Source organism: Ceratotherium simum, chromosome 11, assembly GCF_057802395.1.
Source record: "Ceratotherium simum simum isolate JZ-2026a chromosome 11, ASM5780239v1, whole genome shotgun sequence".
Classification (NCBI taxonomy): Eukaryota; Metazoa; Chordata; class Mammalia; order Perissodactyla; family Rhinocerotidae; genus Ceratotherium; species Ceratotherium simum.
In genome coordinates, this window is record NC_141910.1 from 26,719,736 (window position 1) to 26,733,517 (window position 13,782).

The window sequence follows — 13,782 nt, forward strand, 5'->3', positions numbered from 1 at the left end:
CTTCTATAATTTTTTATAATATACTCAATTTTCTATTCCTTGAAACGATATCTATTTACTCTTTACTCTAAGCATTGAGGGAATTAGTATACTTCTGAGGAGTGAGATGCCCAGGTCCTCCTCAGAAATTCAGCTTTATGAACAAATTCACACAGGATATGTTGATGTGCTGCCCAGATTGAAAAGCACTTGTTGAAAAAGAGAGTCTGCACTAGAATTAGGCGGTCAGGAAGCCTGAATGATTTTGAAAGAACTGGGATGCTACTTCTTTTTCTGTGGCAATTAAAAATCAAAGCTGGATTAAATTACACACTCACTGTTATTTAAGTCAAAGCTTTCTATTCCCATCACACACCCCAATTTCCTGGATAATTGTTTCATTTCTCTATGTCAGATTTGATGTGAAAACTTGGTCTGAATATGAGTCACGGCTAAATTTTAACTAATGTCAGCATTACATAATGCTTACATTTACATGATTACTACTACATTCTTAAAAGACAAACTCAGAGATAATTATTAGTTAGTCTTAAAGCAGGTATTACCCCCACACTTAAAGTACTAATAGTTACTGAAGTTCTTAGTCTGGCCAGCTTTGTGACAGCAGTGTTAAATTTTTCTTTTTATTGTTCTAATGTTTAATATGGTCACATTATTTAGTAATTAATTCCACAAATATTTTTGAGAGCTGATGTTTTGCTTGGCACTATAGATAGAAATTTGAGGGAGACGTAGTTCTTGCCTGCTATGAGTTTAGTTTATTTATCCAGTAGGAAAGGCATTTAAAGAGGCATTTTCAATACTCTGTGAAAAGTCCTGTAATATTGATGAGCAAATGCAGGGAATATAAGTCAAACTTGGTGGTTCAGGAAAACTTCCCAGAGAAAGGAGCACATAACCCATGGATGCGTAGAGGTCACTGGATGAAATGAGGGTGTAGACTAGGGAGTATTGAAGTCCTGAGGCTGGAGAAGCATTCCAGGCAGATGGAACAGAACCTGCAAAATGGAGAGAACTTGTCATTCATGCACTCAAATTTAGAAGTAGTTCAGCTATGCCTAGATCATACAGAGGAGAGTTAGAAGGAAAAGTCAGAGTTCGGTTCTTAGCCAGACCACGTCTCTACTATAAAAATAAATAAACAACAAACAGGTTTAGATGCAATTTCTCAACATAGATCAGTATTTTTACTCAGAGGAATGAGAGAGGAGTCAGCTGTATACTTAGGTAGACTGGAGGGCATATCAGAATTTCTACAGAAGTGTTATAGTTTGAAAAAAAGTTTAATTCAACATTACAACATTACATTATACTTATAAATGAAAAAATATCTTTTGAAATATAAATTTTAGGAACATGAGACTCTAGCAAATATCTGCTACAAATGGAACGTGAATTTTAAAAAGTGGGAAAACACTAACATACATAATGCTTAAACTGGAAATCTTTTAGAATTAACAAGTTAAGATGAACCAACTAAAAATTTTGCTCTGATTGAAGAATTGGACTTAATTTAATGGGTTTAAAGCTCTTGTTTTTAAAAATATAGTTTTTAATATTAGTTAGATTATCTTCTTCTACAAATTTGTTGTCTCTATCTCTTACAATGCAACATGTACTATGAATATTTTCATATAATTATCAAGCAGCAGCTTAAAAAATTCACATTATCTGGCTTTTTTATTTATTTAACAAAAATTCAACAACAAACCCAAGAAAGTGGCTTTACTATAATTAACAAGAAATAGGTAACTGAATTTCCTTTCAAGGAGATGTATTACATGTTAATCACATATTTCTAATCTGGGTTCATTATATACTAATGTCCATGGTTTGGAAAAGTAATGGTCTCCGACTAAAAAAAGAAAAATAGGAGCTTTGCATTTTAGGATAGCAATGTGAGCATATATATTTAATATTCTTTCCCCAAGTTCCAAGGAATTGGTGAAGGAAATAAAAATTATGGAGAAATGAAAAAAAAAATCATTAACAGTGTTGGATAACAGGAAAGAAGGCCATTAAGAGGCTCCAACTAGGAGGATTGTCCCTACAAAAGCTATAGCAGATGGGATTAGATCAAGAGCCATAATAACTAGTCTGTGACAAGACACATATGACGAAAAAAGTCCACATAGGAAATAAGAAAACAGAATTTCCTAACACCTCCTCTCCAAAATGCAACCTCTGAACAACAGCTGGGGATGAGTCCCCTGGGGTAATCAGTGGAGGGCAATAATAGAACAACCGGCGGAGGCGGGCAATGCCACAACAGACCACCAGTGAGACTGATCATGTCACGGGGAGAAGCCAGGGTCAGGTGCTCAGCTAATTTTGGGTTATTCAACAACTGCGGAAAAGAAAGCCTCTTACCAAAGCAGAGACTTTTCAGTCATGCGTCTGCCTCCCCAGAAGTTCTTACACTGCTTGCTGCAGCTGCCTGGCACACCCAGATCTAGCCAAATAAAGCTACAGAAAATGAAAATGATTCCTTTTCCCCATTGACTGGAGCTAAAAGTTAGAAATGAAACCCACATAACTGCTGCTCCCACATCAACTTCCCCAACTGAAGAAAGTTCTCACCCTGTAAAGTCGAACAAACAGAAAAATCACCAGGCAAATGGAAATATTTAGCGGTTCAGAGGAGGACAAGTATGGTGAGGAGATAAAGCAACTGTCCTCTAGGGAGAAATAAAATGGATTCATTTCAAGAAACAGGAGCAAATTTTCAAAACTCTCTAGTTCATATTCCCTGTGAGAGTCTGGAAAACATGACATCTATACACACTTAGCAGTTTAGAAATTAAAAAAGGATTGCATTTAGATGCAAAACTCTATTCCAAAATTAAAACACAATGGAGAATCTGTAAATTAGAAGTTCTACAGGAATATGATGATTAAAATACTATCAATAACTAATGTTTCTTGTGCATATTATGTGCCAGAGTTTTAATCCTTCACATGCAATAGGAGATTTTATCCTACTACAGCAACATTACAAGGTGAATACTACTATGCTCTGCATTTTACAGATGAGGAAACTGAGTCACAGAAAGTCTAAGCAACTTACCCAAACAACCAAGATTTGTAAGTGGTAGAGCTACTCAATGTAACTCAAGAGTCCACAGATTTAATTCTAGAAAAAGAAAAATTAGTAGACAGAGAACCAATAATCAAAGAAAACCTCATAATAGAAATTAAGCTAGGTATTTAAATGTAGCAGAAAGGACACTGTATTAATTCGAATTATGCTTGACCACACAGTATTGATAATTTACGTTAACTGTTGTCCAATGCACACTGTATGATTTGATGGTTTATCTCTTTAAGAAGATAGAACAGGACACTCGCTAGAGCAAATTACAATGTAGCATGTCCTCAAGTTTGTGCACAAATTTTTAGTGCATATATCAATTTAAAAACTGATAAAACGAACCAATCATCAAAGAATTATCTCTGCTAAGAATGGCTGCTATTAAATCACTGCTATGAGAAAATGGAAACGTGATATCATTATTGTCTAGGTGATATTTCTATTATCTTCTGAAAGTATTATAAAAGGATTAACCTATACCATATGCAAAATTTGAGTAAATTGAGAAAACATTGCAGTCCAATATAAAAATTATATGAGAAATTTAATCAGGTTGTACTGAGCAAGGTACTGTACTTGTCTCTTTTTACAAAACTCTTTAGCAACTATTACTTATTTTAAAAATATAGGAAGGGAATTACACATTCAAAAATATTTAGATCGTTAAAAAATTAAATTCTTTACAAGATTACCATTGAAAGAACATTTTAACTTATTTCTTTCTTTCAGCATCACATAGTGTATTAGCAACCAGAATATTTAAATATATTATCTACACCTGAGTATTCTGCAACTGCTCTCTCATTATGCATTTCTGATGGCCTTAATAAATGTGCAAAGAACAGATACAAACAAATGTGGCTTGAAGTTACTTAAACGCCTTCTGCAAGTGCACTTAGGTTATCTAGTGGTCATGATCAAACTTTGGTTTTAATATTTAAAGATCTTTTTATACAATGTCTATTTTTATATTTCACTATTAAAATGTGTTGGCATTTAAAGAGCCTCCATTAGATTTATTTTTTCTCTTTGATTTTTTTGGTTTAATTTTATCCATCTTAAAACTGGAATTAAAATGATTTATTTAAAAAATAGAAAATAGAATACATCTAAAATTTAAATTTGGCTCTTTTTTGAAAGATTATTCTTCTCTATAAGCCTACTTCCTCCTAGTTATAATTTATAAAACTTTGCAGTTTGAATTTTCAGATACTGGAATGTTTAACAAAGTTTTTGCTACTTTAAAACACACTGGAAGATTTAAATTTTATTTTTTTCATTAAAAATACTTGGCTACTTAATGGTAGCTAAAATATTTAGTATTATATAGATGTAATATGCAAAATGTCTTTGTCTAGTAAATATGATTTACTCAGTGTTGTATAATAAAAAGTATATTTGGTCTTTGTCCTTGGTTCGTAGCACAGATCTTCCAAAACCCTTGGAATTTCCTGAGTGACAGGAGTGTCTTTTGTTATTCATAATAATAAGCTCCTTTCTACCCTGAGTTTATGCTAGTGAGGTGACTCAAGGTGTCCTCTTAGATGGTTTCAAGGGAGAGACTGGCCATACATGTTGGAAGGCTGGAGTTTTTAGCCCCATCCCCCAACCTCTGGAGTGGGGAGGGTGGCTGGAAATAGAGTTCAATCACCAATGACCAATGATTTACTGAAGCATGTCTAAGGAATGAAATCTTAAAACACTCATGAACAATGAGTTTCAGGGGCCTATGGGCTGGTGAATGCACTGACATCTGGGAGGGTGGCACTCGTGGAGACGGACATGGAAGCTCTGCCCCTTCCTCCTAATACCTTGCCCTATGCATCTCATTCTTTTGGCTGTTCCTGAGTTGTATCCTTTATAATAAACTGGTAATCCTAAGTACAGTGATTTCCTGAGTTTTTTGAGTCATTCTAGTAATTATTGAGCCTGAGGGTGTGGGGTGTGAAAAACTCTGAATTTTAGCCAAGTTGGATGAAAGTGTGGGTAGCCTGGGGACCTGGAAATTGCAACTGGTATCTGAAGTGAGGGCAAGCTTGTGGGATGGAGCCCTTAAACCTGTGGAGTCTGATGCTAACTCTGGGTAGTTAGTGTCAGAACAGGATTGAATCGTAGGACACCCAGTTGGTATCAGAGAATCAGAGAATTGCTGTGGGAAAATGACGGACCCAGATATTGTTCTCCGTGTGGTAAGTGATATTTAGTTCAGATAATACCGTTTAAGTAGCAAATGACGCTGCGAATTTGAACCTGTAGCATAACAATGAGAACCCCTGGATTTCAACTATTACAATTTAATTTTATTGAACTGCTTTTGATCTCCCTGCATGTTAACAAGACCCAAAAATGAAATGTCAGGAGGAGTAAATACGTGGATACATCTCTTACCATCTTAGCAATTTAAGTGGTATTATTACAAAGGAAAAATTCATCAAGAGGCATCGCACACCAGGCACAACTTGTGTATTACTTCCATGCTTTAATACGACTTATTAGAGAAATCACACTAAATCATTGCTTACAAAACTTATTAATAGAAATTCTAGTTCAAGTATCTTCTCAGCCAGTAGCTTTGCATAGAAGCTTTTTGACTGGCGGTTGGAATTATCATAAAAGGAGGCAGAACTTTAGGACTAAAAAGAATTGGAAGAAATTCAGAAAAGGAATGCCATTAATATTACTACCTAAAATCAATTTCCTTGGATGATATATGTAGAGCAGGGTCTGTGACCAATCAGGGTTTTCATCCCTGTCGAAACAACATTCCTGAAGTTTTGCTCTTGCCCTAGGGCGGCTATTGTTGGAGAGAAAGTTGCTGGTCTTAATGCAAATTCACTGACTTCAATTGTCTTCTCTGATGTTATAAAAAAAAAAGATGCCCTGGGCTGTTAAATATATATTTTTTAAAAATTGATATGCATTGGAGAAATTCCAAATGATTGGGTCTCAAAACAATGCACTTGACCTGCAAGTTATGGTGGCCAGCTCGCTTTGCCTGATGGAGTTGCCAACTGAAATGCCTGTGAAAACACGGGAACACTTACAGAGTTGTTCTAAAAAGTAAGGTTCATATTGTACTAAAAAATATTTATTTGAGGGTCTATTCTAGGCCCGGCACTTTTTTAGGTAAACATACAGAGAAAATTCCCTGCCTTTGTAGAGACGTCATTCTAGCTGAGGTCGGGGTGGGTGTGGGGGCAGAAAATATACAATTAACATAATATGTTAGAAGGTAAGGAGTGCTATGAGTGGGAGGGATATGTAGAGTGGCCAAACTCTGAAAGTGTTAACTCTGCAGAAGGATCGGATCAAGAAACGATAGCTCTCACGTCTGGGCCTCTGAAACCGCTGCATGCACAGGCAGGTAGGAGGTGGAGAGAGTGCCTGCATACCCCTATTCCCTATTCCTGCGTTAGAAATGGAGGCCTGTATTCTACCCAAAAAGAGTGGCAATTATTCGCTTCCTGGGGCAAGCAAAATTGACCAACAGACTAAATTGCCCTTATCCACTGAGTGCCTGAAAGTCACAGTATATAAACTAGCCAAGAGTGAATAGGGACAGGTGGGGCACACTAATGTGTGGATATTAAATCAGCTATAAGTATAGAAATTGGAAAAACATAGTGAATTGGTACTCTATAGAGATTTTTATTTTTATCTAGCAATTTTAGTAAGAGGTGGATTCAAACATAAATTAATAAGAGCTCACACTCATTTGCCACATAATTATAACAACCTCGTGAGATAAAGATTATTACCTCTGTTTTAGAGATAAGCTAAGGCAGAGACAAGTTAAGTGATTTGCCCAAGGTCACGCCTCTGACAAGTTGTGGAGCTGGGTTTTGAATGCAGGCAATATGATTTGAGATTGTATGCTCTTAAACAATACACCAGACTGCCTCTCCATTGTAAAGGAACCAGGCAGTGGAGGTAAATAGAACAATCCCACCCCAGTTGCACCAAATAAGTGTTTGCTAGAAACCAGAAATTTGGGGGTGCTCTGCACACATCTATTGTTCTCCAGCTTAAGGTATGAGAGGAGAATTTTGGCAGCATCTCAGTGGACCTTAAGTAGGAGAAAATTTGGAATACACATTCACAATGACAATTTACAACCTGTAGGCCTGGCATATTGATTGTTCCTCATTAATAGGATGAGTGATCTGGAAAAAAAATCAATGTGAGGAATCAATGAAAATATTCTCTCACATAATATACGTAAAACATGGACCTAAAGACAATGAGCAAAGCGTATCTAAACACAACTTACTTTAGGAACAAAAAAATTTTAGTATCTACATTATACTCTTTACAATTTTAATAAAATATGGGCTATATGAATGAGATGAAAATGGAGTAGTCTGAAATGTTGAATGACATAAAAAGAGCAGTATTGATCAAAATTGACACTGCAGAATATCAAATTGGAATTAAACAAAATGTGCATACCATTCAAGGTGTGAATATCATGGGTGAAAACAAAATGATCAAATGAGGTATAAGAAGACACAGTAGATCTATTAATTATATTATTTTTAAACTAAAAATAAGAAAGAAATCAGTCTTTACTATTGTACAGATTGCACGAGTGTTCTCTTTGTTAATATATCTCATGGTCATGGACGATATTCAATACAAGTGGTACACAGAGAAAAGAGGCGAGAAAGCTCCATGGTACAGCCTGAGAGATTGGCAGTGGCCCTCTCAGGCAATTTTTTTTTTTTTTTTTTTTGCATATAGCAATGTGTGTATGTACCTACACAATGTATCATGTGCCTAGTTAAATAGATTCACAGATTGCATTTTCCTAAATCATAACGCAGGGGAGCAAAGTTTGCCATGCCAAAATGTGTCTCTTCAGCATGAGGATTAATTTAGGCAGATTATTTTTAAGTAACAGAAGACTCAGGAAGTTTTTCTTCTTACCTTCCCTTGACTGCCTAAAATAATTGAGATAAGAAGACAGCTATCACCAGAGACAACTACAAAGAATATGAACTAGGTGTGGTAGGCTAGGGGGAACTTAGCAAGGCCTGTTTTTTCAAAGTCCTCTCTGTGTCCCATTGTCTCTGCATGGCATGACAAACATTTGTTTACCAAACATTTGCTTTTCCCATATTCCTGTGGATTGTCTTCCTTCCCTTTGAAGCCTTAGACCCCTACCCCTATCCCCTTAGCTCAGGATAGCAGGTAAGCCTCAATTGCCTGACTGTCTTTGACTCTCTCATGTCTATATGAGGCTTCCATATGTACAAAATTAAATTGATTTTTCTCCATAATCTGTTTTATGTCAATTTAATTAATAGACCAGCCAAAAGAACTTAGAAAGATAGAGTAAAAATTTTTCCTCCCCAACAATGGGATATTTTATTCAGTACATGAGATGAGAAGTCACTTTGAAAAAGTTTTGTACTGGTTACCTTATGACAATGTACTTAAGAGAATTGTTGAATTTGAATAAAAAGACAAACTTTCTAGATTTTCTATAAAGATAAATGGCTGTCAGTGGATTGCTACTTGGTATATATTCTGGAAAAAACAAACACCTTAACCTGTTCCTTCATGGAAGTGATTTTTATCAACAAGTGAGAAAGTAGAAGCTTTTCAAAAGAAACTCATGATAAGGAGAAAGATTTTGAAAATGAGTATATGGAAATATTTTCATTATGATGTGCCTTTTTTGTGGCTGATAATGATGTAAATGTGTTATTGATAAAAATTCACATATCTACACACTTTAAAAACTTGGAAACAAAGTGTTCTAACCTGATTAAAAATCCTCCATATGAGGAATTTTAGTGAATTTTGAAACCACTTGTTAAAAACGTAAAATTAGGGCCGGCCCCGTGGCTTAGCAGTTAAGTGCACGCGCTCCGCTGCTGGCGGCCCAGGTTCGGATCCTGGGCTCGCACTGACACACTGCTTCTCCGGCCATGCTGAGGCTGCGTCCCACATACAGCAACTAGAAGGATGTGCAGCTGTGACATACAACTATCTACTGGGGCTTTGGGGGGAAAATAAATAAATAAAATAAAATCTTTAAAAACAAAAACGTAAAATTATACCATATTCTGATTATTTTGCAAGAACTGATTGAAAACAAGAAAGGTAGAAATTTACTAGCCAAGTTTTAATTAAAAAGATGTGCATAATTAATTGATGGGAGTTTGAACATGAATATCATAATTTAGTAAGCACAGCTAATTCAGCACTTATTCTACTCGGATCTGCATATCCTTGGATGTAATTTTTCTTAGTGCTTTAAGCCATTAATAGCAAGTATCCAAAACTTAGATCTTAGCGACATTGTATCAGAAAGTATTAAATCAAAAATTTCCAAATCAATGAGGCATATTCAATGATATTGCTGCATTATAAATCATTTTCATTATAACAAATTTTGTAAATAATATTTTAGAGAGGGCATAAAGGCTTTTGCTCTTAATGAATAAAATAAAATAGTATTTAAAAATATTTATTATATCTTAATCTTGTGCCTCCTAAATTTTTGCTTTTGTATACACTTTATGATATTGTACATATGTATGATTTTAATAAATAAAAAGTTTTTTTTTTTTGTGGTGTAAAACAAGTCAACTGTGACTTACTCCTCACCTACTCTGACCACTTTGGCCAGACCTCCTTGTGCTCATGTTATTTATTAGGGGAAAGATACTGGAGAATGCCTGCCTGAAAAATGCTGTATGTGGTCTACACAGATTGCTTATTGTAGATCAACCTGTAATTTGGCTTGCTGGAGAATGGGATATGGTAACATAGACATAATCTGTCTGTGTAACTGAGTATAAAACTGGAGAACCATAAAACTGAAATGGGTTCTTTGGGAAAGATGTTTCCACATCCATTGTTCAGAATCTGTGTGTTGTCATAACCCAAATTGTCATAATGCAGGAGAAAGGGATGTTTTTTAAAATGGTGACTAAAGGATTTGGACTTGTCTAAACAGAAATGCTATACCTGTGCCAGTTCTTGCCTGTATCCTTTGAATCATTAGTAAAATTTAGTTATATCTTGGGTAATATCCATGATTAGCCAGAGTCTACTTTTACAGCTCAACCCACATGGTAAGGTGTTAGCTCAAAGTTTTTTACTTATAGGCTACAATATAAGAAGTGTGGATAGCACTAGTATAGAGAACAAAGGAAAACAATGAAATATTTGACTCGATAGAAGTTTAGAAGAACAAGCTGAAATAATTATTCACACAGAAAGAAATGGCTACACATTAATAGAAACATTAGCAATGAAGACAAATAGGTGTCTCCACGTCAGATGTCTTAGTACACTTTACAAGTGACAAAAAAAACCCCAGTTCAAACTGGCTTAAACAATATGAGAAATTTTTAGCTCATGTTAAGTGCAGAAATAGTCTTCACAGAATCTTCAGTATTGCTTTTATCTAGAAGTCCAGTGGTGCTACAGACCCTGATTTTTTCCTTGTCTCTGCTTCTTTCTGAAGGGTCAGCTTTATCTTGACCCTGGCTCCCCTACTGAAAAACTAACTAAAGCCTGTATATCTTAGTGCCTGCTAGCCTATGCCTAATTTCCCTGGTCAAAAAAAAAAAAGGCTGCCAGCAGCTCAGAGGGCTACATGTTTCCATGTTTATATTGAAAGAGAGAGAGAGAGAGAGAGATTGATTGAAAGTCAGTTTTGGTCTTTGCTCTGATTGAACCATCTGCAGTGACTTTGGTCACCTCAAAGAAGTTACCTTGATCAGGTAATTCGATTTACTGATGTTCCCATCCTAGAACAAAATATGGTGGCAAGCAAGTTGGTTGGGATTCTGTTGGCAGGGTTAGGCCAGTCACAATCTATCTTAGGAGGTAGAGGTCATATGAGGTCAATTTCATACAAACTTCATGGCTAAAATTCCAGGAGGTCAGTTTCACCAAAGGAAAATCTGGGCATTGGGTGTAGTGAATGCTGTGGTAGCCTGGCTGTATCTTCCCTTTAGGACAGTGGGACTCGATTCACCAGTTGCTGGGACTTTTAGTTGATAACGACTCACAACTGAGGCCCTCTCCAGAAATTTCTCGTCAAAGGATGCTGTCTAACCTAAGATCATGCTCCCTCCTTGGGACAGCCCACATCAAATAAATGGTTTATGTGGGAATACAAAGGCCTGGCCCTTTTGCCTCAATGTGGGCAACTTTCATGGACCAGACCAGGCCTAGAAGCTTTGCTGTAACTGTAGTGCAGTTCCACTTCTCTGCCCAACCCTGCTTCCTTCACTCCCCTCACTGGTGTTGCTCCCCAGAGTACTCCCCACGGTGGTTAATTTTGGTTAATGTGTCAGCTTGACTGGGACACAAGGTGCCCAGGGTAGACATTATTTCTGAGTGTGTCTGTGAGGGTGTTTCTGGATGTGAGCAGCATTTGAATCAGTGGACTGAGTAAAGCAGATTGCCCTCCCCAATGTGTTCTATTCTGGGCCCAAATAGAACAAAAAGTGAAGGAAGGGGGAATTCACTATCTCTGCCTGATTGTGTGAGCTGAGACCTAAGTCTTCAACTGTCCTCAACTGAGACTTACACCATCAGTCCTCTGGTTCCCAGAACTCCACTACCAGCTTTCCTAGGGGCTCTAGCTTGCAGATGGCAGATCATGGGACTTCTCAGCCTCCATAATCATGTGAACCATTTCCTTATAGCAAATAAAATATATATGTACATTTCCTATTGGCTCTGTTTCTTTGGAGAACCCTGACAGATATACTCCCCAGAAAAACTTCCTGAAATAAATTTCCATCACAATGTCTGTTTCCCATGAAACCTGACCAAAGAGGACAAGAGGGAGGAATAGAAAATCAGAAAAGTCCTTTATAAAAGACACTTTACCAAAAAAATTACAAATTGCTAATATAATTATGAAATAATATTTACTATTAGAATGAAATAGTTAAAAATTTAAAAGATCATATACCGTTTTCATTTACCCGATGTACAAAGATTAAAAAAGAAGGGTAACACAATTGGTGGAGGGTAGGAAGATAGGCACATTCATATGTTGATTGGGGGCATCTAAATTGGTACAACCTTCTTGAAAGATAGTTTGACAATGTCATACTCTCTGTCCCAGATGTTCTACTTCTCTTAAGGAAATAATAATATAAATGCACACATTTGTAAATACAAGTACATTTATCCTGACATTTTCTATAAATTTGAAAAAGTTAGAATAACTTCCATTTAAGTATGATAGAGTAAGGCTTTCTGCCCCACTCTGCTCTTTAAACCTCATTAAAATCAATAAAGAGAATGAAGAAAAGAAATTGATACATTTTCTATATAGAAACTATAAAAGAGTACCAAATACTTAACCCAAAATGATGAAGAATGGATGCAAAATTCAGTGAATTTTTGCAAAAATCAATGGAAGATTCAGGGTGTGGATGCATATTTCCCTTGAGTTCAGGCAGTATACAAAGTTCTCCAGAGGAAGATGGCATCCTTGACTTGGAATGACAAGATCCAAGAGTGGGATTGTCTGGACAAGCTCACCCCCCCACTTGCCCACCCCATTCTAGTCTACAGTAAATAGCTGGCCCAGAGATAATGGCAATAATAATAAAAATGATGTCAGAATGGAACAAGCTGAATGCCTATAGAGAGTGAGTATAAGGAGAAACAAAAAGGAAGAAGCAAACCTAACAAGCAAAATTCACACTACATCCAGCCCACACTAAAGGCAATGAGAATGAAACTCCTTTTCTTGAAGAGTAACAAAGAATTTGTGAACATATTTTAAAACAACCATAATTGAAAACAAAACAGACACTTCATCAAAGAACATACATAGATAGCAAATAAGCACCTGAAAATATGCTCAACATCATTAAACATTAGGGAAATACAAATTAAAACAACAATGAGCTACCATTAAACATTTTTATTAGAATGGCTAAAATTTAAAAGATGGATCATACTGAGTGTTGGCGAAGATGTGGAGGAATTGGGACACTCATATACTTCCGGTGGGGATATATAATGGTACAATCATTTTGGAATACAGTTTAGCAGTTTCTTAAAAAGCTAACAAAAATCTCCCATATGATCCAGTTATTCTACTCCTAGGTATTGATCCAAGAGAAAAGAAAACATATGACCACACAAAGCTTGGTACACAAATGTTGGTAACAGTTTTATCTGTAATACCCCAAACTGGAAACAACCAAAATATCCATTTACAGATGAATGGATAAACAAACAGTGGCATATATCCATGCAATGAAATTCTACTCAGCGATAAAAAGAAAAGAACTATTGATACATACTACAACATGGATGAATCTCAAAATAATTTTGCTGAATGAAAAAAGTCAGACTAAAAAATAGTACGTACTATATGATTCCAATTGTCAAAATTTCTCGGAAATGCAAACAAGTGTAATGACAGAAAGCAGATCATGGGAATGAGGAAGGGATTAGGGAGGAGAAGGAGTCTACTCTTTTTCTTAATATAGGTATATTAGCTTTCTTTTGGTTAGTGTTCATATGGAATATCTTTTTTCATCTGTTTACTTCCAAGCTTTATGTATCCTTATATTTTAAATATTCTTCTTGTAATCAACTTATAGGCTTTTTAAAATTGAGTCTAACAGTCTTTGTCTTTTATTTGGATCATTTAGTTAACTGACATTTAATGTAATTATTGTATTGGCAACTATTGT